Source organism: Lissotriton helveticus, chromosome 1_2 (genome assembly GCF_964261635.1).
Source record: "Lissotriton helveticus chromosome 1_2, aLisHel1.1, whole genome shotgun sequence".
Classification (NCBI taxonomy): Eukaryota; Metazoa; Chordata; class Amphibia; order Caudata; family Salamandridae; genus Lissotriton; species Lissotriton helveticus.
In genome coordinates, this window is record NC_136058.1 from 325878064 (window position 1) to 325905261 (window position 27198).

The window sequence follows — 27198 nt, forward strand, 5'->3', positions numbered from 1 at the left end:
CTACTTCTCCTGTTCCACAGTTTCAAGGTTGTACTTTCCGGAACAACTTAGTATGATCCTCACACTCTTTCATGATGTACTGATATTTTGTCATTCTGATTTTACTGCAAAGCTGGGGATATAGCTCAGTGGTAGAGCATTTGACTGCAGATCAAGAGGTCCCTGGTTCAAATCCGGGTGTCCTCTCACCCTATTTTGATTCTGTTGTTTGTAATTGGGACTTTTCATCAATTCTATTTGGATCATCTTTGACAGAGTCAGTGTTCCCTTGGATATTGCACTTTAATAGCATTTCAGTGTTTCCTGCTCAAAACCTGTGAGTGAATGCAATTTTTAACAGTCGGCTTGTTATTCCCTTTGGGAAATTTCTGAAACATCATTGATCAATTTTGGAATTCGGCTCTTCCTTTCACAGCACTTAACAAAGGGAATGGACTATTAAACCAATTGACAACTTTGTTATACTGTTTGGTGCTTTCTTGTATTACACTGAAGAAATGGCGTATAAAATTTGGCAGCGAAGCAGTCAATCTATTTGTCATTTCACCTGTGTCTTCAGTCTTACATATATTCCACCTCTTCTCTGTGCATGCAAAGCATGTGTTTGTTTGAAGCACTTCAATTTTGTGCAACATAGGAACTATTTAATTTCTCCTTAAAAGCTCTGCCTACGTGCAAGATGTACAAACTATCATTGCAGTTGCAAGAAGGATGGTCTGAAGAATCAGGCCATTGTCAATCGCAAAATGGCTTTTTCTGATGTATTAAATGGAAGGTATTCGAAAGGGGTGTTTGGGTGTACCTTCCAAATACTGAATTGTAGTGGTACGTAGGAATATTTTTCCACCATAATTTGGCCCAAAACAATCATACTTCATCACCATCTCAGTGATTGTGGTAACCAATCCTCAAATGATAAGGTGTCCCGTAAAAACCTCTTCCCCTTTAAGAATGTTTCAAAACAATCATTGTATGTAGAGGCATTGGTCCTATGTACCACTGCCTATTCAAATAAAATAACAATGAAACAAATATCATTTTTTTAAGTGATCCAGTTTTCCTTTAATAAATAATATTAAGGACTACTTCTCCTGTTCCACAGTTTCAAGGTTGTACTTTCCGGAGCAACTTAGTATGATCCTCTCACTCTTTCATGATGTACTGATATTTTGTCATTCTGGTGGGACTTTAAAGCTGGGGATATAGCTCAGTGGTAGAGCATTTGACTGCAGATCAAGAGGTCCCTGGTTCAAATCCTGGTGTCCCCTCACCCTATTTTGATTCTGTTGTTTGTAATTGGGACTTTCCATCAATTCCATTTGGATCATCTTTGACAGAGTCATTGTTCCCTTGGATATTGCACTTTAATGGCATTACAGTGTTTGCTTCTCAAAACCTGTGAGTAAATGCAGTTTTTAACACTCGGCTTGGTATTCCCTTTGGGAAATTTCTGAAACATCATTGATCAATTTTGGAATTCGGCTCTTCCTTTCACAGCACTAAACAAAGGGAATGGACTATGAAACCAATTGACAACTTTGTTATACTGTTTGGTGCTTTCTTGTATTGCACTGAAGAAATGGCGTATAAAACTTGGCAGCGAAGCAGTCAATCTATTTCTCATTTCACCTGTGTCTTCAGTCTTACATATATTCCACCTCTTCTCTGTGCATGCAAAGTATGTGTTTGTTTGAAGCACTTCATTTTTGTGCAACGTAGGAACTATTTAATTTCTCCTTAAAAGCTCTGCCTACGTGCAAGATGTACGTACTATCATTGCAGTTGTAAGAAGACTGGTCTGAAGAATCAGGCCATTTGCAAATGCAAAATGGCTTTTTCTGATGTATTAAATTGAAGGTATTCGAAAGGGGTGTTTAGGTGTACCTTCCAAATACCGAATTGTTGTGGTACATAGAAATGTTTTTCCACCATAATTTGGCCCAAAACAATCATACTTCATCACCATCTCAGTGATTGTGGTAACCAATCCTCAAATGATAAGGTGTCCCGTAAAAACTTCTTCCCCTTTAAGAATGTTTCAAAACAATCATTGTATGTAGAGGCATTGGTCCTATGTGCCACTGCCTATTCAAATAAACTAACAATGAAACAAATAAATCTGTTTTTTAAATGATCCAGTTTTCCTTTAATAAATAATATTAAGGACTACTCCTGTTCCACAGTTTCAAGGTTGTACTTTCTGGCACAACTTAGTATGATCCTCACACTCTTTCATGATGTACTGATATTTTGCCATTCTGACTTTACTGAAAAGCTGGGGATATAGCTCAGTGGTAGAGCATTTGACTGCAGATCAAGAGGTCCCTGGTTCAAATCCGGGTGTCCCTCCACCCTATTTTGATTCTGTTGTTTGTAATTGGGACTTTTCATCAATTCCATTTGGATCATCATTTACAGAGTCAGTGTTCCCTTGGATATTGCACTTTAATAGCATTTCAGTGATTCCTGCTCAAAACCTGTGAGTAAATGCAGTTTTTAACACTCGGCTTGGTATTCCCTTTGGGAAATTTCTGAAACATCATTGATCAATTTTGGAATTCGGCTCTTCCTTTCACAGCACTAAACAAAGGGAATGGACTATGAAACCAAATGACAACTTTCTTATACTGTTTGGTGCTTTCTTGTATTGCACTGAAGAAATGGTGTATAAAACTTGGCAGCGAAGCAGTCAATCTATTTCTCATTTCACCTGTGTCTTCAGTCTTACATATATTCCACCTCTTCTCTGTGCATGCAAAGTATGTGTTTGTTTGAAGCACTTCATTTTTGTGCAACGTAGGAACTATTTAATTTCTCCTTAAAAGCTCTGCCTACGTGCAAGATGTACGAACTATCATTGCAGTTGCAAGAAGGCTGGTCCGAAGAATCAGGCCATTTGCAAACGCAAAATAGCTTTTTCTGATGTATTAAATGGAAGGTATTCGAAAGGGGTGTTTGGGTGTGCCTTCCAAATACCGAATTGTAGTGGTACGTAGAAATGTTTTTCCACCCAGTCCGCCCCACTCGGTATGATCTTACTAGATGCAGAAAAGGCATTTGACCGAGTGGGGTGGGGTTTTCTATGGCCAGCCCTACAGGCTTTTGGCATTAATGGTCAATTGCTGAGGTGGATTCAATCACTTTATGACAATCCAATGGGTAAAATATCTTACATGGGGAAATACTCTCCTATGTTCCCAATCAAGAGGGGGACAAGACAGGGGTGTCCTTTATCACCCCTGCTCTTCGCTTTGGGTATGGAACCTTTCCTAATTGCGCTCCAACGTCAGCCTTTAATCAACCCATTTTTTAATGGTTCAAACAAATTGGATATCACGGTATATGCCGATGATGTAGCAGTGTTTTCCTCGGATGTACCTCAAGCACTGAAAGGTATCCTTATCGAAGCAAATATATATGGATCAGTTTCTGGTTACAAACTTAACGCAATTAAAACTCAAATTGTTGCAAATCATCATCTTCCTACCTCTATTTCAGGTATCTGCAAAGCCGCAACATATCTTGGTGTTAAAATTTCCTCAGATATTGACTCTGTTGTGGCTCTAAACTACGAAGTACTATTAAAAGAGACCATACTACAATTTAAGAAATGGCACAAACTTCCCCTTAATATTATCGGACGTATAAATCTAATTAAAATGAAAATTTTGCCTAAATATCTATATTTATTCCGGGCAATTCCTCTACGCGTTAATAACTCTTTTTTTGTCAGATTAGAAGGGATTATTAGTAGCTTTATATGGGGATATAAAAAGGCCCGACGGGCAATTTCTTCACTTAAGTTTCCTTTTAGTCAAGGAGGCTTGTCACTTCCAGACTTCAAACTCTATTATTGGTCGGCTTTCCTAACTCGCTTTCGCAGTTTAACAATTCTGGATAAACGTTTATATTTTCACAAATTTCTGTTAGGACAAGATGCCACTATGTTTATTTACAGATTAAATGATCCTAATTATTTCAAAAGGGTGAAGTTTAAGACTATACGAGACACTGTTAATATTTGCCGCTCCATCATGTTGAAATGTAATGTTTCTTTCTTTCATTATAAAACACCTCTTTGGGGTAATCCAGGATTCCCGCCAATTTTTCATGAATCAATATGTAGACTATACTCAGAATCTGGTATTAGAGCACTGGGAGACCTGTATGATCATCAAGGGTTTATGCCATTTGAAAGACTGAGGCAATGTTATAATTTATCTGAACTGGCCGGGTTTAAATATTTGCAAATTAAGGATTATTTAGTGAAAAAACTAGAACTTAAGATGGTAATAGATTCAGATTTTTGGGACTGCATTTATAGAGAATCAGACCAAGCTTTGATCAGTATAGGATATAAATTATTTGCGGGCTTTTATACCAGCGATTTAACAAAATTAACTGCGAAATGGAATACAAGACTAGCTGCAAATATACCACCTGATTTAATCACATTATCTTTTAGGAGCTTAGATATGTCAGTTCATTCTTCTAGCCTTAAGTTGCAAATGTTTAAATCCATATGCCAACTGTACCATACCCCAGAGAGAATTCTTAAATGGACAAGGAATATAAATTTTAGTGAACGTACGAAATGCCCTAAATGCGATCTAAGTGGGGCTGATATCACTCATATGTTTCTACTTTGTCCCATGCTTAAAGAATATTGGAGTGGTATACTTAAGGTGGTTTCCGATAGACTTAATCAACCAATTTCTTTCTCATCAACTGATGTATTGATTGGTACAGGCGCAGGTCAAAATGAACCTAATGATTTGTTGAACATTTTAATTTCATGTGCCAGACTTATTATTGCCAGAGTTTGGATTCAGAAAAATACACCAACTGTGATGGAATGGTGGAGTTTTGTTAAAGAAATTTATGCTATGGAGACTACTCTTGCCAACTCTAAGGGCCTTCGGGCTAAACAAAAAATGGACCAAATTTGGGGAGCATTTATGTCTTAATTATTGGCATCTTTTCTTTCAATTTCATTGTTTCTTTTCTTTTTTTTTTTTTTTTTTATTATTATTTTTTTTTATTATTATTTTTTTTAATGTCTTTTCCTTCAAGTGGGATCAATGAAATGCCTATATACGACTGCTGTGTATTTTGTAATTATTTTTCTTTTGTTGCTCTTGTGTACTTTTGATGCAAACAAAATAAAAAAAAAGTTTAAAAAAAAAGAAATGTTTTTCCACCATAATTTGGCCCAAAACAATCATACTTCATCACCATCTCAGTGATTGTGGTAACCAATCCTCAAATGATAAGGTGTCCCGTAAAAACCTCTTCCCCTTTAAGAATGTTTCAAAACAATCATTGTGTGTAGAGGCATTCGTCCTATGTGCCACTGCCTATTCAAATAAAATAACAATGAAACAAATAAATCTGTTTTTTAAATGATCCAGGTTTCCTTTAATAAATAATATTAAGCACTACTTCTCCTGTTCCACAGTTTCAAGGTTGTACTTTCTGGCACAACTTAGTATGATCCTCACACTCTTTCATGATGTACTGATATTTTGTCATTCTGCTTTTACTGAAAAGCTGGGGATATAGCTCAGTGGTAGAGCATTTGACTGCAGATCAAGAGGTTCCTGGTTCAAATCCAGGTGTCCCCTCAACCTATTTTGATTCTGTTGTTTCTAATTGGGACTTTTCATGAATTCCATTTGGATCATCTTTGACAGAGTCAGTGTTCCCTTGGATATTGCACTTTAATAGCATTTCAGTGTTTCCTGCGCAAAACCTGTGAGTAAATGCAGTTTTTAACACTCAGCTTGTTATTCCCTTTGGGAAATTTCTGAAACATCATTGATCAATTTTGGAATTCGGCTCTTCCTTTCACAGCACTAAACAAAGGGAATGGACTATGAAACCAATTGACAACTTTGTTATACTGTTTGGTGCTTTCTTATATTGCACTGAAGAAATGGCGTATAAAACTTGGCAGCGAAGCAGTCAATCTATTTCTCATTTCACCTGTGTCTTCAGTCTTACATGTATTCCACCTCTTCTCTGTGCATGCAAAGTAGGTGCTTGTTTGAAGCACTTCATTTTTGTGCAACGTAGGATCTATTTAATTTCTCCTTAAAAGCTCTGCCTACGTGCAGGATGTATGAACTATCATTGCAGTTGCAAGAAGGCTGGTCTGAAGAATCAGGCCATTTGCAAACGCAAAATGGCTTTTTCTGATGAATTAAATAGAAGGTATTCGAAAGGGGTGTTTGGGTGTACCTTCCAAATACCGAATTGTAGTGGTACGTAGAAATGTTTTTCCACCATAATTTGGCCCAAAACAATCATACTTCATCACCATCTCCGTGATTGTGGTAACCAATCCTCAAATGATAAGGTGTCCCGTAAAAACCTCTTCCCCTTTAAGAATGTTTCAAAACAATCATTGTATGTAGAGGCATTGGTCCTATGTACCACTGCCTATTCAAATAAAATAACAATGGAACAAATAAATCTGTTTTTTAAATGATCCAGTTTTCCTTTTAATAAATAATATTAAGGACTACTTCTCCTGTTCCACAGTTTCAAGGTTGTACTTTCTGGCACAACTTAGTATGATCCTCACACTCTTTCATGATGTACTGATATTTTATGGATGTATGACGTTACAACGCATAGTTTTACAACGCATACTGTTACAACGATTTTTTTTTAACGCAAATACTATTACAACGCATGTATTTACAACGCATGTATTTACAACGCAGGTACCTTTACAACGCATACCATTACAACGTAAGTATTGGTAAGTATATATTAATTTTTTAATTGTAAATTAATTGAAATTAATATAATTTAATGTAATGTAATTTAATTTAATTTCATTTCATTTAATTAATTTAAATAAAATTTAATTTTACTTTATTTTTACCCTGTACCCCTGTACCCAAAAAACCCAAAACTGACCCTGAACCCTAAAAATCCCCCTTTACCCAAAAACCCAAAACTGACCCTGAACCCTAAAAATACCCCTTTACCCAAAAACCCCAAACTGAACCTGAACCCTAAAAATACCCCTTTGCCCCAAAACTCAAAACTGACCCTGAACCCTAAAAATACCCCTTTACCCAAAAACCTAAAACTGACCCTGAACCCTAAAAATACCCCTTTACCCAATAACCCCAAACTGACCCTGAACCCTAAAAATAACCCTTTACCCAAAAACCCAAAACTGACCCTGAACCCTAAAAATACCCCTTTACCCAAAAACCTAAAACCGACCCTGAACCCTAAAAATACCCCTTTACCCAAAAACCTAAAACTGACCCTGAACCCTAAAAATACCCCTTTACCCAAAAACCTAAAACTGACCCTGAACCCTAAAAATACCCCTTTACCCAAAAACCCAAAACTGACCCTGAACCCTAAAAATACCCCTTTACCCAAAAACCCAAAACTGACCCTGAACCCTAAAAATACCCCTTTAAAAAAAAACCAAACATATAACATTTTAAATATAATTATATACTTACCAATACTTACGTTGTAATGGTATGCGTTGTAAAGGTACCTGCGTTGTAAAAACATGCGTTGTAAATACATGCGTTGTAATAGTATTTGCGTTGTAAAAGTTTCATTGTAATGGTAGTGCGTTGTAAAAGTTGCGTTATAAAGGTTGTATACCATATTTTATCATTCTGATTTTACTGAAAAGCTGGGGATATAGCTCAGTGGTAGAGCATTTGACTGCAGATCAAGAGGTCCCTGGTTCAAATCCTGGTGTCCTCTCACCCTATTTTGATTCTATTGTTTGTAATTGGGACTTTTCATCAATTCTATTTGGATCATCTTTGACAGAGTCAGTGTTCCCTTGGATATTGCACTTTAATAGCATTACAGTGTTTGCTTCTCAAAACCTGTGAGTAAAAGCAGTTTTTAACACTCGGCTTGGTATTCCCTTTGGGAAATTTCTGAAACATCATTGATCAATTTTGGAATTCGGCTCTTCCTTTCACAGCACTAAACAAAGGGAATGGACTATTAAACCCATTGACAACTTTGTTATACTGTTTGGTGCTTTCTTGTATTGCACTGAAGAAATGGCGTATAAAACTTGGCAGCGAAGCAGTCAATCTATTTCTCATTTCACCTGTGTCTTCAGTCTTACATATATTCCACCTCTTCTCTGTGCATGCAAAGTATGTGTTTGTTTGAAGCACTTCATTTTTGTGCAACGTAGGAACTATTTAATTTTTCCTGAAAAGCTCTGCCTACGTGCAAGATGTACGAACTATCATTGCAGTTGCAAGAAGGCTGGTCTGAAGAATCAGGCCATTTGCAAACGCAAAATGGCTTTTTCTGATGTATTAAATGGAAGGTATTCGAAAGGGGTGTTTGGGTGTACCTTCCAAATACCAAATTGTAGTGGTACGTAGAAATGTTTTTCCACCATAATTTGGCCCAAAACAATCATACTTCATCATCATCTCCGTGATTGTGGTAACCAATCCTCAAATGATAAGGTGTCCCGTAAAAACCTCTTCCCCTTTAAGAATGTTTCAAAACAATCATTGTATGTAGAGGCATTGGTCCTATGTACCACTGCCTATTCAAATAAAATAACAATGAAACAATTAAATCTGTTTTTTAAAGGATCCAGTTTTCCTTTAATAAATAATATTAAGGACTACTTCTCCTGTTCCACAGTTTCAAGGTTGTACTTTCTGGCACAACTTAGTATGATCCTCACACTCTTTCATGATGTACTGATATTTTGTCATTCTGATTTTACTGAAAAGCTGGGGATATAGCTCAGTGTTGGAGCATTTGACTGCAGATCAAGAGTTCCCTGGTTCAAATCCGGGTGTCCTATCACCCTATTTTGATTCTGTTGTTTGTAATTGGGACTTTTCATCAATTCTATTTGGATCATCTTTGACAGAGTCAGTGTTCCCTTGGATATTGCACTTTAATAGCATTTCAGTGTTTCCTGCTCAAAACCTGTGAGTGAATACAATTTTTAACAGTCGGCTTGTTATTCCCTTTGGGAAATTTCTGAAACATCATTGATCAATTTTGGAATTCGGCTCTTCCTTTCACAGCACTTAACAAAGGGAATGGACTATTAAACCAATTGACAACTTTGTTATACTGTTTGGTGCTTTCTTGTATTGCACTGAAGAAATGGCGTATAAAACTTGGCAGCGAAGCAGTCAATCTATTTGTCATTTCACCTGTGTCTTCAGTCTTACATATATTCCACCTCTTCTCTGTGCATGCAAAGTATGTGTTTGTTTGAAGCACTTCAATTTTGTGCAACATAGGAACTATTTAATTTCTCCTTAAAAGCTCTGCCTACGTGCAAGATGTACAAACTATCATTGCAGTTGCAAGAAGGATGGTCTGAAGAATCAGGCCATTGTCAATCGCAAAATGGCTTTTTCTGATGTATTAAATGGAAGGTATTCGAAAGGGGTGTTTGGGTGTACCTTCCAAATACTGAATTGTAGTGGTACGTAGAAATGTTTTTCCACCATAATTTGGCCCAAAACAATCATACTTCATCACCATCTCAGTGATTGTGGTAACCAATCCTCAAATGATAAGGTGTCCCGTAAAAACCTCTTCCCCTTTAAGAATGTTTCAAAACAATCATTGTATGTAGAGGCATTGGTCCTATGTACCACTGCCTATTCAAATAAAATAACAATGAAACAAATATCATTTTTTTAAGTGATCCAGTTTTCCTTTAATAAATAATATTAAGGACTACTTCTCCTGTACCACAGTTTCAAGGTTGTACTTTCCGGAGCAACTTAGTATGATCCTCTCACTCTTTCATGATGTACTGATATTTTGTCATTCTGGTTGGACTGTAAAGCTGGGGATATAGCTCAGTGGTAGAGCATTTGACTGCAGATCAAGAGGTCCCTGGTTCAAATCCTGGTGTCCCCTCACCCTATTTTGATTCTGTTGTTTGTAATTGGGACTTTCCATCAATTCCATTTGGATCATCTTTGACAGAGTCAGTGTTCCCTTGGATATTGCACTTTAATGGCATTACAGTGTTTGCTTCTCAAAACCTGTGAGTAAATGCAGTTTTTAACACTCGGCTTGGTATTCCCTTTGGGAAATTTCTGAAACATCATTGATCAATTTTGGAATTCGGCTCTTCCTTTCACAGCACTAAACAAAGGGAATGGACTATGAAACCAATTGACAACTTTGTTATACTGTTTGGTGCTTTCTTGTATTGCACTGAAGAAATGGCGTATAAAACTTGGCAGCGAAGCAGTCAATCTATTTCTCATTTCACCTGTGTCTTCAGTCTTACATATATTCCACCTCTTCTCTGTGCATGCAAAGTATGTGTTTGTTTGAAGCACTTCATTTTTGTGCAACGTAGGAACTATATAATTTCTCCTTAAAAGCTCTGCCTACGTGCAAGATGTACGTACTATCATTGCAGTTGTAAGAAGACTGGTCTGAAGAATCAGGCCATTTGCAAATGCAAAATGGCTTTTTCTGATGTATTAAATTGAAGGTATTCGAAAGGGGTGTTTAGGTGTACCTTCCAAATACCGAATTGTTGTGGTACATAGAAATTTTTTTCCACCATAATTTGGCCCAAAACAATCATACTTCATCACCATCTCAGTGATTGTGGTAACCAATCCTCAAATGATAAGGTGTCCCGTAAAAACTTCTTCCCCTTTAAGAATGTTTCAAAACAATCATTGTATGTAGAGGCATTGGTCCTATGTGCCACTGCCTATTCAAATAAACTAACAATGAAACAAATAAATCTGTTTTTTAAATGATCCAGTTTTCCTTTAATAAATAATATTAAGGACTACTTCTCCTGTTCCACAGTTTCAAGGTTGTACTTTCTGGCACAACTTAGTATGATCCTCACACTCTTTCATGATGTACTGATATTTTGCCATTCTGATTTCGCTGAAAAGCTGGGGATATAGCTCAGTGGTAGAGCATTTGACTGCAGATCAAGAGGTCCCTGGTTCAAATCCGGGTGTCCCTTCACCCTATTTTGATTCTGTTGTTTGTAATTGGGACTTTTCATCAATTCCATTTGGATCATCTTTGACAGAGTCAGTGTTCCCTTGGATATTGCACTTTAATAGCATTTCAGTGATTCCTGCTCAAAACCTGTGAGTAAATGCAGTTTTTAACACTCGGCTTGGTATTCCCTTTGGGAAATTTCTGAAACATCATTGATCAATTTTGGAATTCGGCTCTTCCTTTCACAGCACTAAACAAAGGGAATGGACTATGAAACCAAATGACAACTTTCTTATACTGTTTGGTGCTTTCTTGTATTGCACTGAAGAAATGGTGTATAAAACTTGGCAGCGAAGCAGTCAATCTATTTCTCATTTCACCTGTGTCTTCAGTCTTACATATATTCCACCTCTTCTCTGTGCATGCAAAGTATGTGTTTGTTTGAAGCACTTCATTTTTGTGCAACGTAGGAACTATTTAATTTCCCCTTAAAAGCTCTGCCTACGTGCAAGATGTACGAACTATCATTGCAGTTGCAAGAAGGCTGGTCCGAAGAATCAGGCCATTTGCAAACGCAAAATAGCTTTTTCTGATGTATTAAATGGAAGGTATTCGAAAGGGGTGTTTGGGTGTGCCTTCCAAATACCGAATTGTAGTGGTACGTAGAAATGTTTTTCCACCCAGTCCGCCCCACTCGGTATGATCTTACTAGATGCAGAAAAGGCATTTGACCGAGTGGGGTGGGGTTTTCTATGGCCAGCCCTACAGGCTTTTGGCATTAATGGTCAATTGCTGAGGTGGATTCAATCACTTTATGACAATCCAATGGGTAAAATATCTTACATGGGGAAACACTCTCCTATGTTCCCAATCAAGAGGGGGACAAGACAGGGGTGTCCTTTATCACCCCTGCTCTTCGCTTTGGGTATGGAACCTTTCCTAATTGCGCTCCAACGTCAGCCTTTAATCAACCCATTTTTTAATGGTTCAAACAAATTGGATATCACGGTATATGCCGATGATGTAGCAGTGTTTTCCTCGGATGTACCTCAAGCACTGAAAGGTATCCTTATCGAAGCAAATATATATGGATCAGTTTCTGGTTACAAACTTAACGCAATTAAAACTCAAATTGTTGCAAATCATCATCTTCCTACCTCTATTTCAGGTATCTGCAAAGCCGCAACATATCTTGGTGTTAAAATTTCCTCAGATATTGACTCTGTTGTGGCTCTAAACTACGAAGTACTATTAAAAGAGACCATACTACAATTTAAGAAATGGCACAAACTTCCCCTTAATATTATCGGACGTATAAATCTAATTAAAATGAAAATTTTGCCTAAATATCTATATTTATTCCGGGCAATTCCTCTACGCGTTAATAACTCTTTTTTTGTCAGATTAGAAGGGATTATTAGTAGCTTTATATGGGGATATAAAAAGGCCCGACGGGCAATTTCTTCACTTAAGTTTCCTTTTAGTCAAGGAGGCTTGTCACTTCCAGACTTCAAACTCTATTATTGGTCGGCTTTCCTAACTCGCTTTCGCAGTTTAACAATTCTGGATAAACATTTATATTTTCACAAATTTCTGTTAGGACAAGATGCCACTATGTTTATTTACAGATTAAATGATCCTAATTATTTCAAAAGGGTGAAGTTTAAGACTATACGAGACACTGTTAATATTTGCCGCTCCATCATGTTGAAATGTAATGTTTCTTTCTTTCATTATAAAACACCTCTTTGGGGTAATCCAGGATTCCCGCCAATTTTTCATGAATCAATACGTAGACTATACTCAGAATCTGGTATTAGAGCACTGGGAGACCTGTATGATCATCAAGGGTTTATGCCATTTGAAAGACTGAGGCAATGTTATAATTTATCTGAACTGGCCGGGTTTAAATATCTGCAAATTAAGGATTATTTAGTGAAAAAACTAGAACTTAAGATGGTAATAGATTCAGATTTTTGGGACTGCATTTATAGAGAATCAGACCAAGCTTTGATCAGTATAGGATATAAATTATTTGCGGGCTTTTATACCAGCGATTTAACAAAATTAACTGCGAAATGGAATACAAGACTAGCTGCAAATATACCACCTGATTTAATCACATTATCTTTTAGGAGCTTAGATATGTCAGTTCATTCTTCTAGCCTTAAGTTGCAAATGTTTAAATCCATATGCCAACTGTACCATACCCCAGAGAGAATTCTTAAATGGACAAGGAATATAAATTTTAGTGAACGTACGAAATGCCCTAAATGCGATCTAAGTGGGGCTGATATCACTCATATGTTTCTACTTTGTCCCATGCTTAAAGAATATTGGAGTGGTATACTTAAGGTGGTTTCCGATAGACTTAATCAACCAATTTCTTTCTCATCAACTGATGTATTGATTGGTACAGGCGCAGGTCAAAATGAACCTAATGATTTGTTGAACATTTTAATTTCATGTGCCAGACTTATTATTGCCAGAGTTTGGATTCAGAAAAATACACCAACTGTGATGGAATGGTGGAGTTTTGTTAAAGAAATTTATGCTATGGAGACTACTCTTGCCAACTCTAAGGGCCTTCGGGCTAAACAAAAAATGGACCAAATTTGGGGAGCATTTATGTCTTAATTATTGGCATCTTTTCTTTCAACTTCATTGTTTCTTTTCTTTTTTTTTTTTTTTTATTATTTTTTTTTAATTATTATTATTTTTTATGTCTTTTCCTTCAAGTGGGATCATTGAAATGCCTATATACGACTGCTGTGTATTTTGTAATTATTTTTCTTTTGTGGCTCTTGTGTACTTTTGATGCAAACAAAATAAAAAAAAAGTTTAAAAAAAACGAAATGTTTTTCCACCATAATTTGGCCCAAAACAATCATACTTCATCACCATCTCAGTGATTGTGGTAACCAATCCTCAAATGATAAGGTGTCCCGTAAAAACCTCTTCCCCTTTAAGAATGTTTCAAAACAATCATTGTGTGTAGAGGCATTCGTCCTATGTGCCACTGCCTATTCAAATAAAATAACAATGAAACAAATAAATCTGTTTTTTAAATGATCCAGGTTTCCTTTAATAAATAATATTAAGCACTACTTCTCCTGTTCCACAGTTTCAAGGTTGTACTTTCTGGCACAACTTAGTATGATCCTCACACTCTTTCATGATGTACTGATATTTTGTCATTCTGATTTTACTGAAAAGCTGGGGATATAGCTCAGTGGTAGAGCATTTGACTGCAGATCAAGAGGTTCCTGGTTCAAATCCGGGTGTCCCCTCAACCTATTTTGATTCTGTTGTTTCTAATTGGGACTTTTCATGAATTCCATTTGGATCATCTTTGACAGAGTCAGTGTTCCCTTGGATATTGCACTTTAATAGCATTTCAGTGTTTCCTGCGCAAAACCTGTGAGTAAATGCAGTTTTTAACACTCAGCTTGTTATTCCCTTTGGGAAATTTCTGAAACATCATTGATCAATTTTGGAATTCGGCTCTTCCTTTCACAGCACTAAACAAAGGGAATGGACTATGAAACCAATTGACAACTTTGTTATACTGTTTGGTGCTTTCTTGTATTGCACTGAAGAAATGGCGTATAAAACTTGGCAGCGAAGCAGTCCATCTATTTCTCATTTCACCTGTGTCTTCAGTCTTACATGTATTCCACCTCTTCTCTGTGCATGCAAAGTAGGTGTTTGTTTGAAGCACTTCATTTTTGTGCAACGTAGGAACTATTTAATTTCTCCTTAAAAGCTCTGCCTACGTGCAGGATGTATGAACTATCATTGCAGTTGCAAGAAGGCTGGTCTGAAGAATCAGGCCATTTGCAAACGCAAAATGGCTTTTTCTGATGTATTAAATAGAAGGTATTCGAAAGGGGTGTTTGGGTGTACCTTCCAAATACCGAATTGTAGTGGTACGTAGAAATGTTTTTCCACCATAATTTGGCCCAAAACAATCATACTTCATCACCATCTCCGTGATTGTGGTAACCAATCCTCAAATGATAAGGTGTCCCGTAAAAACCTCTTCCCCTTTAAGAATGTTTCAAAACAATCATTGTATGTAGAGGCATTGGTCCTATGTACCACTGCCTATTCAAATAAAATAACAATGAAACAAATAAACTGTTTTTTAAATGATCCAGGTTTCCTTTAATAAATAATATTAAGGACTACTTCTCCTGTTCCACAGTTTCAAGGTTGTACTTTCCGGAACAACTTAGTATGATCCTCTCACTCTTTCATGATGTACTGATATTTTGTCATTCTGATTGTACTGTAAAGCTGGGGATATAGCTCAGTGGTAGAGCATTTGACTGCAGATCAAGAGGTCCCTGGTTCAAATCCTGGTGTCCCCTCACCCTATTTTGATTCTGTTGTTTGTAATTGGGACTTTCCATCAATTCCATTTGGATCATCTTTGACAGAGTCAGTGTTCCCTTGGATATTACACTTTAATGGCATTACAGTGTTTGCTTCTCAAAACCTGTGAGTAAATGCAGTTTTTAACACTCGGCTTGGTATTCCCTTTGGGAAATTTCTGAAACATCATTGATCAATTTTGGAATTCGGCTCTTCCTTTCACAGCACTAAACAAAGGGAATGGACTATGAAACCAATTGACAACTTTGTTATACTGTTTGGTGCTTTATTGTATTGCACTGAAGAAATGGCGTATAAAACTTGGCAGCGAAGCAGTCAATCTATTTCTCATTTCACCTGTGTCTTCAGTCTTACATATATTCCACCTCTTCTCTGTGCATGCAAAGTATGTGTTTGTTTGAAGCACTTCATTTTTGTGCAACGTAGGAACTATTTAATTTCTTCTTAAAAGCTCTGCCTACGTGCAAGATGTACGAACTATCATTGCAGTTGCAAGAAGGCTGGTCTGAAGAATCAGGCCATTTGCAAACGCAAAATGGCTTTTTCTGATGTATTAAATGGAAGGTATTCGAAAGGGGTGTTTGGGTGTACCTTCCAAATACCGAATTGTAGTGGTACGTAGAAATGTTTTTCCACCATAATTTGGCCCAAAACAATCATACTTCATCACCATCTCCGTGATTGTGGTAACCAATCCTCAAATGATAAGGTGTCCCGTAAAAACCTCTTCCCCTTTAAGAATGTTTCAAAACAATCATTGTATGTAGAGGCATTGGTCCTATGTACCACTGCCTATTCAAATAAAATAACAATGGAACAAATAAATCTGTTTTTTAAATGATCCAGTTTTCCTTTTAATAAATAATATTAAGGACTACTTCTCCTGTTCCACAGTTTCAAGGTTGTACTTTCTGGCACAACTTAGTATGATCCTCACTCTCTTTCATGATGTACTGATATTTTATGGATGTATGACGTTACAACGCATACTTTTACAACGCATACTGTTACAACGAAATTTTTACAACGCAAATACTATTACAACGCATGTATTTACAACGCATGTATTTACAACGCAGGTACCTTTACAACGCATACCATTACAACGTAAGTATTGGTAAGTATATATTAATTTTTTAATTGTAAATTAATTGAAATTAATATAATTTAATGTAATGTAATTTAATTTAATTTAATTTCATTTAATTAATTTAAATAAAATGTATTTTTACTTTATTTTTACCCTGTACCCCTGTACCCCAAAAACCCAAAACTGACCCTGTACCCTAAAAATCCCCCTTTACCCAAAAACCCCAAACTGACCCTGAACCCTAAAAATACCACTTTACCCAACAACCCCAAACTGAACCTGAACCCTAAAAATACCCCTTTGCCCCAAAACTCAAAACTGACCCTGAACCCTAAAAATACCCCTTTACCCAAAAACCTAAAACTGACCCTGAACCCTAAAAATACCCCTTTACCCAAAAACCCCAAACTGACCCTGAACCCTAAAAATAACCCTTTACCCAAAAACCCAAAACTGACCCTGAACCCTAAAAATACCCCTTTACCCAAAAACCTAAAACTGACCCTGAACCCTAAAAATACCCCTTTACCCAAAAACCTAAAACTGACCCTGAACCCTAAAAATACCCCTTTACCCAAAAACCTAAAACTGACCCTGAACCCTAAAAATACCCCTTTACCCAAAAACCCTAAAACTGACCCTGAACCCTAAAAATACCCCTTTACCCAAAAACCCAAAACTGACCCTGAACCCTAAAAATACCCCTTTAAAAAAAAAAAAACATATAACATTTTAAATATAATTATATACTTACCAATACTTACGTTGTAATGGTATGCGTTGTAAAGGTACCTGCGTTGTAAAAACATGCGTTGTAAATACATGCGTTGTAATAGTATTTGCGTTGTAAAAGTTTCATTGTAATGGTAGTGCGTTGTAAAAGTTGCGTTATAAAGGTTGTATACCATATTTTATCATTCTGATTTTACTGAAAAGCTGGGGATATAGCTCAGTGGTAGAGCATTTGACTGCAGATCAAGAGGTCCCTGGTTCAAATCCGGGTGTCCTCTCACCCTATTTTAATTCTATTGTTTGTAATTGGGACTTTTCATCAATTCTATTTGGATCATCTTTGACAGAGTCAGTGTTCCCTTGGATATTGCACTTTAATAGCATTACAGTGTTTGCTTCTCAAAACCTGTGAGTAAAAGCAGTTTTTAACACTCGGCTTGGTATTCCCTTTGGGAAATTTCTGAAACATCATTGATCAATTTTGGAATTCGGCTCTTCCTTTCACAGCACTAAACAAAGGGAATGGACTATGAAACCAATTGACAACTTTGTTATACTGTTTGGTGCTTTCTTGTATTGCACTGAAGAAATGGCGTATAAAACTTGGCAGCTAAGCATTCAATCTATTTCTCATTTCACCTGTGTCTTCAGTCTTACATATATTCCACCTCTTCTCTGTGCATGCAAAGTATGTGTTTGTTTGAAGCACTTCATTTTTGTGCAACGTAGGAACTATTTAATTTCTCCTTAAAAGCTCTGCCTACGTGCAAGATGTACGAACTATCATTGCAGTTGCAAGAAGGCTGGTCTGAAGAATCAGGCCATTTGCAAACGCAAAATGGCTTTTTCTGATGTATTAAATGGAAGGTATTCGAAAGGGGTGTTTGGGTGTACCTTCCAAATACCGAATTGTAGTGGTACGTAGAAATGTTTTTCCACCATAATTTGGCCCAAAACAATCATACTTCATCATCATCTCCGTGATTGTGGTAACCAATCCTCAAATGATAAGGTGTCCCGTAAAAACCTCTTCCCCTTTAAGAATGTTTCAAAACAATCATTGTATGTAGAGGCATTGGTTCTATGTACCACTGCCTATTCAAATAAAATAACAATGAAACAAATAAATCTGTTTTTTAAATGATCCAGTTTTCCTTTAATAAATAAAATTAAGGACTACTTCTCCTGTTCCACAGTTTCAAGGTTGTACTTTCTGGCACAACTTAGTATGATCCTCACACTCTTTCATGATGTACTGATATTTTGTCATTCTGATTTTACTGCAAAGCAGGGGATATAGCTCATTGGTAGAGCATTTGACTGCAGATCAAGAGGTCCCTGGTTCGAAACCGGGTGTCCCCTCACCCTATTTTGATTCTGTTGTTTGTAATTGGGATTTTTCATCAATTCCACTTGGATAATCTTTAACAGAGTCAGTGTTCCCTTGGATATTGCACTTTAATAGCATTTCAGTGTTTCCTGCTCAAAACCTGTGAGTAAATGCAGTTTTTAACACTCTGCTTGTTATTCCCTTTGGGAAATTTCTGAAACATCATTGATCAATTTTGAAATTTCGGCTCTTCCTTTCACAGCACTAAACAAAGGGAATGGACTATGAAACCAATTGACAACTTTGGTATACTGTTTGGTGCTTTCTTGTATTGCACTGAAGAAATGGGGTATACAACTTGGCAGCGAAGCAGTCAACTATTTCTCATTTCACCTGTGTCTTCAGTCTTACATATATTCCACCTCTTCTCTGTGCATGCAAAGTATGTGTTTGTTTGAAGCACTTCATTTTTGTGCAACGTAGTAACTATTTAATTTCTCCTTAAAAGCTCTGCCTACGTGCAAGATGTGTATGAACTATCATTGTAGTTGCAAGAAGGCTGGTCTGAAGAATCAGGCCATTTGCAAATGCAAAATGGCTTTTTCTGATGTATTAAATAGAAGGTATTCGAAAGGGGTGTTTGTCTGTACCTTTCTAATACCGAATTGTAGTGGTACATAGAAATGTTTTTCCACCATAATTTGGCCCAAAACAATCATACTTCATCACCGTGTCAGTGATTGTGGTAACCAATCCTCAAATGATAAGGTGTCCCGTAAAAACCTCTTCCCCTTTAAGAATGTTTCAAAACAATCATTGTATGTAGAGGCATTGGTCCTATGTACCACGGCCTATTCAAATAAAGTAACAATGAAACAAATAAATCTGTTTTTTAAATGATCCAGTTTTCCTTTTAATAAATAATATTAAGGACTACTTCTCCTGTTCCAAAGTTTCAAGGTTGTACTTTCTGGCACAACTTAGTATGATCCTCACACTCTTTCATGATGTACTGATATTTTGTCATTCTGATTTTACTGAAAAGCTGGGGATATAGCACAGTGTTAGAGCATTTGACTGCAGATTAAGAGGTTCCTGGTTCAAATCCGGGTGTCCCCTCACCCTATTTTGATTCTGTTGTTTCTAATTGGGACTTTTCATGAATTCCATTTGGATCATCTTTGACAGAGTCAGTGTTCCCTTGGATATTGCACTTTAATAGCATTTCAGTGTTTCCTGCGCAAAACCTGTGAGTAAATGCAGTTTTTAACACTCAGCTTGTTATTCCCTTTGGGAAATTTCTGAAACATCATTGATCAATTTTGGAATTCGGCTCTTCCTTTCACAGCACTAAACAAAGGGAATGGACTATGACACCAATTGACAACTTTGTTATACTGTTTGGTGCTTTCTTGTATTGCACTGAAGAAATGGCGTATAAAACTTGGCAGCGAAGCAGTCAATCTATTTCTCATTTCACCTGTGTCTTCAGTCTTACATATATTCCACCTCTTCTCTGTGCATGCAAAGTAGGTGTTTGTTTGAAGCACTTCCTTTTTGTGCAACGTAGGAACTATTTAATTTCTCCTTAAAAGCTCTGCCTACGTGCAAGATGTACGAACTATCATTGCAGTTGCAAGAAGGCTGGTCTGAAGAATCAGGCCATTTGCAAACGCAAAATGGCTTTTTCTGATGTATTAAATGGTAGGTATTCGAAAGGGGTGTTTGGGTGTACCTTCCAAATACCGAATTGTAGTGGTACGTAGAAATGTTTTTCCACCATAATTTGGCCCAAAACAATCATACTTCATCACCATCTCCGTGATTGTGGTAACCAATCCTCAAATGATAAGGTGTCCCGTAAAAACCTCTTCCCCTTTAAGAATGTTTCAAAACAATCATTGTATGTAGAGGCATTGGTCCTATGTACCACTGCCTATTCAAATAAAATAACAATGGAACAAATAAATCTGTTTTTTAAATGATCCAGTTTTCCTTTCAATAAATAATATTAAGGACTACTTCTCCTGTTCTACAGTTTCAAGGTTGTACTTTCTGGCACAACTTAGTATGATCCTCACACTCTTTCATGATGTACTGATATTTTATGGATATATGACGTTACAACGCATACTTTTGCAACGCATACCGTTACAACGAAATTTTTACAACGCAAATACTATTACAACGCATGTATTTACAACGCATGTTTTTACAACGCAGGTACCTTTACAACGCATTCCATTACAACGTAAGTATTGGTAAGTATATATTAATTTTTTAATTGTAAATTAATTGAAATTAATATAATTTAATGTAATGTAATTTAATTTAATTTAATTTAATTTAATTAATTTAATTTAAATTTAATTTTACTTTATTTTTACCCTGTACCCCTGTACCCCAAAAACCGAAAACTGACCCTGAACCCTAAAAATACCCCTTTACCCAAAAACCGAAAACTGACCCTGAACCCTAAAAATACCCCTTTACCCAAAAACCGAAAACTGACCCTGAACCCTAAAAATACCCCTTTAAAAAAAACCAAACATATAAAATTTTAAATATAATTATATACTTACCAATACTTACGTTGTAATGGTATGCGTTGTAAAGGTACCTGCGTTGTAAAAACATGCGTTGTAAATACATGCGTTGTAATAGTATTTGCGTTGTAAAAGTTTCGTTGTAATGGTAGTGCGTTGTAAAAGTTGCGTTATAAAGGTTGTACACCATATTTTATCATTCTGATTTTACTGAAAAGCTGGGGATATAGCTCAGTGGTAGAGCATTTGACTGCAGATCAAGAGGGCCCTGGTTCAAATCCGGGTGTCCTCTCACCCTATTTTGATTCTATTGTTTGTAATTTCTGAAACATCATTGATCAATTTTGGAATTCGGCTCTTCCTTTCACAGCACTAAACAAAGGGAATGGACTATGAAACCAATTGACAACTTCTTTATACTGTTTGGTGCTTTCTTGTATTGCGCTGAAGAAATGGCGTATAAAACTTGGCAGCGAAGCAGTCAATCTATTTCTCATTTCACCTGTGTCTTCAGTCTTACATATATTCCACCTCTTCTCTGTGCATGCAAAGTATGTGTTTGTTTGAAGCACTTCATTTTTGTGCATCGTAGGAACTATTTAATTTCTCCTTAAAAGCTCTGCCTACGTGCAAGATGTACGAACTATCATTGCAGTTGCAAGAAGGCTGGTCTGAAGAATCAGGCCATTTGCAAACGCAAAATGGCTTTTTCTGATGTATTAAATGGAAGGTATTCGAAAGGGGTGTTTGGGTGTACCTTCCAAATACCGAATTGTAGTGGTACGTAGAAATGTTTTTCCACCATAATTTGGCCCAAAACAATCATACTTCATCATCATCTCCGTGATTGTGGTAACCAATCCTCAAATGATAAGGTGTCCCGTAAAAACCTCTTCCCCTTTAAGAATGTTTCAAAACAATCAGTGTATGTAGAGGCATTGGTCCTATGTACCACTGCCTATTCAAATAAAAGAACTTTTTTTTTTTTTTTTTTTTTTTAAGAAAGATAGTACATATAAGGACACGTTTCGAAAATTAATACATACATGATGAAAATTGATATACAATTGATATATTTACATACATTTTGAATTAGGCTTGTTAGCAGGAGCGAAAAGAGTAAATATATAGTGGGAGCGAGATGAGTAAATATATAAATAGGGATAAAATTCAGTTTCAGTTAACTAGAGAGGAACAGTTTTTTTTATTTTTTTATTTTATTTTGTTTATCCAATTCTATCTATTCTCCAATTAGTTACAGGAGCCCACAAACGCATACCCTTGTTACGCTGCCCCTTGCCTTTATATTCATATAGACAGGATTCTATGTTGTGGATTCCTAGAAATCTTGAAAGCCACATCTGGAAGGATGGAGGATTCGTATCTTTCCAGGCCGCAGAAATTAAAATTCTGAGTACAGCAACAGATAAAAACATTAAATCTCTTTCAACCTCACCTAGACCCAACTTGGAGTCTGTACCTAGTAAAATTAAGGTAGGGGATAGGTCGATGGACTGACCTAGCAGCCCCTCCATAAACTTCATTATTTCTTTTTTAACATTATCCAACTGTTTGCAGGAAGAAAACATATGTATAATATCAGCCTGACTTTCGTTACATCTGGGGCAGTTATCATTTTCACTCAGACCCCAGGAAAATATCTTCGCAGGTGTATGGTAAAGGTTAAAAACAGTCTTGTAGTGTTGCGCATGAAGATTTGATGCCCGAAATATTTTTTTATTTAATACGAGAGAAAGATCCAAATCGACATCAGAATCTCCTAATTTTGTCGCCCATTTAGATTCGACCTTCTCGATATCATCCGGGATTTGATCCAAAAAACAATTATATAAAATCTTAATCTTCCTACAGCCCCTATGTAATAACTCAATCATTGGGAAATCTGCTGTACGTGAGATCCGTGGCCTGACTGCCTTAATTGCCCTAGTAACTTGACCATATACCAGCCATTGACTATCTGGGATACCAAATCTTTCCTGGAGAGTTCCGAACTCCCTGATTTCACCTTCCTCCATCACATCTCCCAAGGCTACAACCCCCAACCTTTTCCACATCAGCAAATTACTATTATTTTTTAGTTGAGGAAAAAGAGATGAATTATACAGTTGCAAATAGGAATTAACTTTCGGGATACTAAACATTTTCATGATTGCTTTCCAAACCTGCCATGCGCCAAACAATGTCTTCAATCCTGTTTTTTTATAAAAGCTTCGTTCCAATTCACACTGGAATAAATGTATGGCCTTTTCACCCAGTAACATCCTATATATCTGTTGTGGGCATTGTTGATCCACAAACCCAGGTGTTGTATCAGGTACAGATATAGATTGAAATAGAATAGTCATTTGAGTTAACAGGCAGGCCCAGTGATATAGCTTTAAATTCGGCAATCCCACCCCCCCCTTTCTCTGGGCAGTGACATTAAGTTTGTAGATCGCCTTACCCTGCCATATTGGCACACAAATCTGATAAACATAGATTCAAGTTCTTTCATGATCCTGTCCTCTATTACTAAAGGGATGGCCCGAAATAAGTAGAGAACTCTAGGAAACATTGACATTTTAACTGCATTCACCCTTCCTATTAGTGAGAGGTGTAGTACATCTATTCTTTTTAATTCCTTCTCAATGTCCCTAATAAGTGGTAGATAGTTCTCGCTTACAATTTTCTCAACAGTAGCATTAATTTTCACCCCTAAATAGATGGCAGAGTCAACGAATCTGTAGTCAGTTTTGACTATATTTTTGGAGCAGATAACCTGCGTTTTTGTTTCATTTAGAAGATAACCTGACTCTTCCCCAAATAGTTTAGCCATCTGAATCAGAATAGGAAGGGTTTGTTGTGGATTATTTGTTAAAACTGCAAGGTCATCAGCGTAGGCTAGTATTTTACTTGGATAACCATTACATGTCACTGGAATTATCTCTGGACAATCAAGGATACACTGTATGAGGGGGTCAATATACAACGCAAACAGAATGGGGGAGCAGGGACAACCCTGTCGAGTTCCTCTCTTTATATGTATAACCCCGGATTTTTCGCCCATTGCTGTCACCTTTGCTGTCGGTTCTACATACATGGCTTTAAGAGCCCCTATAATATTCGGACCAAACCCCCCTCGCTTCTAAAATAGTCCAGAGAAAGTTCCAATCCACGCGGTCAAAAGCCTTCTCTGCGTCGAGCAGGATCATAGCGACATCCCCCCCCACGGCAGCCTGGGCATCAAACAGGGATATTGCCCTACAAGTATGATCCGTTGTACCCCGACCTGGGACAAACCCATGCTGCCATGGAGAAACAAGTCCGCCGATGACCCTGCCCAACCTCTTTGCCAGAATTTTAGAATACAGCTTGGTATCAGAGTTTATTAATGAAATGGGTCGGTAGGACCCTGCCTTTTCCGCTGGTTTCCCCTTTTTATGGAAGATTGCTATATTTGTTTCTTTCCAAGAGGCGGGTGTTAATCCTGTACACATAACCCCATTAAAGAAATCTACCAGAAGCGGAGTGATTTCAGTTTCTACTGTTTTATAGACTTCTAGAGGTATCCCATCAGGGCCTGATGCTTTACCTGAGGCCAATTCCCGCAAAGCAGCTGTTACTTCTAATGATGTAATTTCCTCATCCAATTTTTTTTTAACTGACTCCTCTAAGAGTGGGCCCCTATCTTGTATTCCTTCCCCTGGTTTTTTAGTAGGTTCTTCCTGCTCATATAAATGCTGATAAAATTTCTCGAATACTCTTAAAATGTCCTTGCTTTCTGTATGCCTGATTTCATCCTCTTTTATACAAACAATAGTATTTCTTGCTTTTTCCTGCCTCAGCCTGAGGGCAAGCGCTCTCCCTGCCTGTTCACCGGTCTCATATTTTTTAACCCTATTTGACTGCTAATCTCCTGTGGCTTTTATAGTTACCTATTTCTGGAGTGTGGCTTTAATTGTCAATATAGCTTCCTGACTTACAGTGGTATTATCTCTTTTGATTATATCCATCATATGTTGCTCTTCTGCTTTGACTAAATCTTTCATCAAACCCTCAATCTTATTTCTATCCTCCTTTCTTAGTTTTGCTGAGCAACTAATAGTTTCACCCCTCAATGCTGCCTTAAAAGTTTCCCAAACTGTGTTTCTAGACGCACTGTACCTATTTTCCGCAAAGAATTGAGGGACCCATTTTTTCAGATGATCTATAAATCTATTATCACTAAGGAGCTTTTTCTCAAAAGACCAAGAGTTACTTTTTCTTTCCCTCTGACCTATATTATAAGATAGAATCAATGGGTTATGGTCAGACACCACTTTAGGAAGTTTAAGTATGTCAACTTTCGACAATTCAGAGGACGAGATCAAGAAGTAGTCTAATTTCGAGTATTTTTGGGCAGGATTAGAAAAGTATGTGTATCCTGAGTCCAAGGGGTTTTTGACCCCCCATACATCAACCATCCCATGAGAGCTCAAAAGAGATCGAATTGATTGATAGACCATAGGTTTCCGACCTACATATGATTCTGGCCCGACCCAGTCAGCCGAAATATTAAAATCCCCGGCTATAATTAACGGTGTAGCCCATCCCACCAATTCGGTTTCTAAAAAGTCAAATATTTCGGGCTCATCCTGATTCGAACCATATGTCACACATAACGTAAAACCGAGGTCCAAGTCGACAATTACCCATCTCCCATTACCATCGGCCTTCACCTTCCTTGCTTTACCTAGGGAACCTCGAGTCAGTATAGCTACACCTCGGATTGAAGACGTCTGTGTAGAACAGGCTACTAACTCAAAGCCGCCCAGGGAAAGCAGATTGCGCTTAGACCATGGGAGATGGGTTTCTTGTATACAGATGATATCAATTCTTTCGTGCCTTACTAAGAATGCCAATCTCTGCCTTTTCCTCCAGTCATTCAGGCCTCCCGCATTAATGGTGCATATTCTAATGCTCGCCATTTGATTGTTTATATATCTCATCACTTAAATCCTTCCTCATGTTGTTGTCCTTCTCATCAAATCTTTGTCCAAAATTGTACCACTTTCCTTTTTTCTCCTTTTTCCACCCTTCCACCACCCAATCCCACTCCACATCCCTACCTCCTCCCCTTCCTCCTGAGCCCTTGCCCCACCTACTCTCCCCTCTTCGTGAGGCACACAGAACTAGTCTGCGTTGGTGATGGAATACAGTGATTCCAGTGAGGACGCTAACTTCAATAACAACTTAGTGCAAAATTCGTGGAGCCCAAAGCAAATCTACTTACTATAAGAAAAAAAAAAGAAAAAAAGAAGAAATAACCAAACTATCAGTATTTCACATCCCTGCGCGGCTACTGATTACACCTACTCATTCCTGCATTAAATATCCATACATTGACAATAATAATCATAATCATATAGAGTCCAAATATTCTTGAACTTTGATCTCTGAAGAGAAAAATAAAGTTTTGCCCTTATTTACTATCTTCAACTGTGCAGGATTTACCAGAAAGGCCTGCAAATTCTTTTCCTGACAGGGCTTAATCATCCCTCTTAGCCTCCATCGTCTTTCCACAGTAGTGTGGCAACAGTCTGGCCTAACAAAGAAGGATATTCCTTCGGCATTTCTTTTTGTATTTGGTCTTGCAAGGTCTGAAATAGCTTGCCGTAGGACAAAGTTCCCAATGTAAATCAATACTGCTCTTGGATAGGCCCCCTCCTTCGTATTTTTTTTAATGTTAAAAGGTATACGATGGACTCTTTGAACTTCTGTGGGCCAGTTCCATCCATTTAGTTCGGGAAAAGCCTGGGTGAATAACTTGATTATGTAAGCCTTAATGTCAGACCCCTCATTTCCCTCCGGAATTCCAAGTACGCGTAGGTTATTTCTGCGTAATCTATTTTCCATTTGTTCTAGTTTCCAATGGATATCAGTCATCTGCGCATCATATGAGCCAACTTTAGAAACCGCAGCTGCCACCTCTGTCTCAGTAGACACAATCCTGTCTTCTAAATTTGCCACTCTATCACCCGTAGTGGTGCAAACTTTGGATAGTTTTCTAACTACCCCCTGCATTTTTTTCATGGCAGTATGGGCTTTCTGACTTTCCCTGCGGGTTTCCTCCCTGTGAGCGA

The 27198-nt window shown here is 37.3% G+C and overlaps 11 non-coding genes across 11 annotated transcripts; all 11 read left to right on the plus strand.

Moving 5' to 3' along the window:
- The first annotated feature begins 114 nt into the window (after positions 1-114).
- Positions 115-186, plus strand: TRNAC-GCA (transfer RNA cysteine (anticodon GCA)). The gene has a single exon. It is a non-coding gene; the product is annotated as a tRNA-Cys (tRNA).
- Positions 187-1196: 1010 nt separating this feature from the next.
- Positions 1197-1268, plus strand: TRNAC-GCA (transfer RNA cysteine (anticodon GCA)). Its single transcript has one exon. It is a non-coding gene; the product is annotated as a tRNA-Cys (tRNA).
- Positions 1269-2277: 1009 nt separating this feature from the next.
- TRNAC-GCA (transfer RNA cysteine (anticodon GCA)) lies at positions 2278-2351 on the plus strand. Its single transcript has one exon. It is a non-coding gene; the product is annotated as a tRNA-Cys (tRNA).
- Positions 2352-5552: 3201 nt separating this feature from the next.
- On the plus strand, positions 5553-5624 carry TRNAC-GCA (transfer RNA cysteine (anticodon GCA)). The gene has a single exon. It is a non-coding gene; the product is annotated as a tRNA-Cys (tRNA).
- Positions 5625-7677: 2053 nt separating this feature from the next.
- Positions 7678-7749, plus strand: TRNAC-GCA (transfer RNA cysteine (anticodon GCA)). The gene has a single exon. It is a non-coding gene; the product is annotated as a tRNA-Cys (tRNA).
- A 2094-nt stretch (positions 7750-9843) lies between these two features.
- On the plus strand, positions 9844-9915 carry TRNAC-GCA (transfer RNA cysteine (anticodon GCA)). Its single transcript has one exon. It is a non-coding gene; the product is annotated as a tRNA-Cys (tRNA).
- A 1012-nt stretch (positions 9916-10927) lies between these two features.
- Positions 10928-10999, plus strand: TRNAC-GCA (transfer RNA cysteine (anticodon GCA)). Its single transcript has one exon. It is a non-coding gene; the product is annotated as a tRNA-Cys (tRNA).
- A 3199-nt stretch (positions 11000-14198) lies between these two features.
- Positions 14199-14270, plus strand: TRNAC-GCA (transfer RNA cysteine (anticodon GCA)). The gene has a single exon. It is a non-coding gene; the product is annotated as a tRNA-Cys (tRNA).
- A 1011-nt stretch (positions 14271-15281) lies between these two features.
- TRNAC-GCA (transfer RNA cysteine (anticodon GCA)) lies at positions 15282-15353 on the plus strand. Its single transcript has one exon. It is a non-coding gene; the product is annotated as a tRNA-Cys (tRNA).
- Positions 15354-17406: 2053 nt separating this feature from the next.
- TRNAC-GCA (transfer RNA cysteine (anticodon GCA)) lies at positions 17407-17478 on the plus strand. The gene has a single exon. It is a non-coding gene; the product is annotated as a tRNA-Cys (tRNA).
- A 3818-nt stretch (positions 17479-21296) lies between these two features.
- Positions 21297-21368, plus strand: TRNAC-GCA (transfer RNA cysteine (anticodon GCA)). Its single transcript has one exon. It is a non-coding gene; the product is annotated as a tRNA-Cys (tRNA).
- The last annotated feature ends 5830 nt before the right edge of the window (positions 21369-27198 follow it).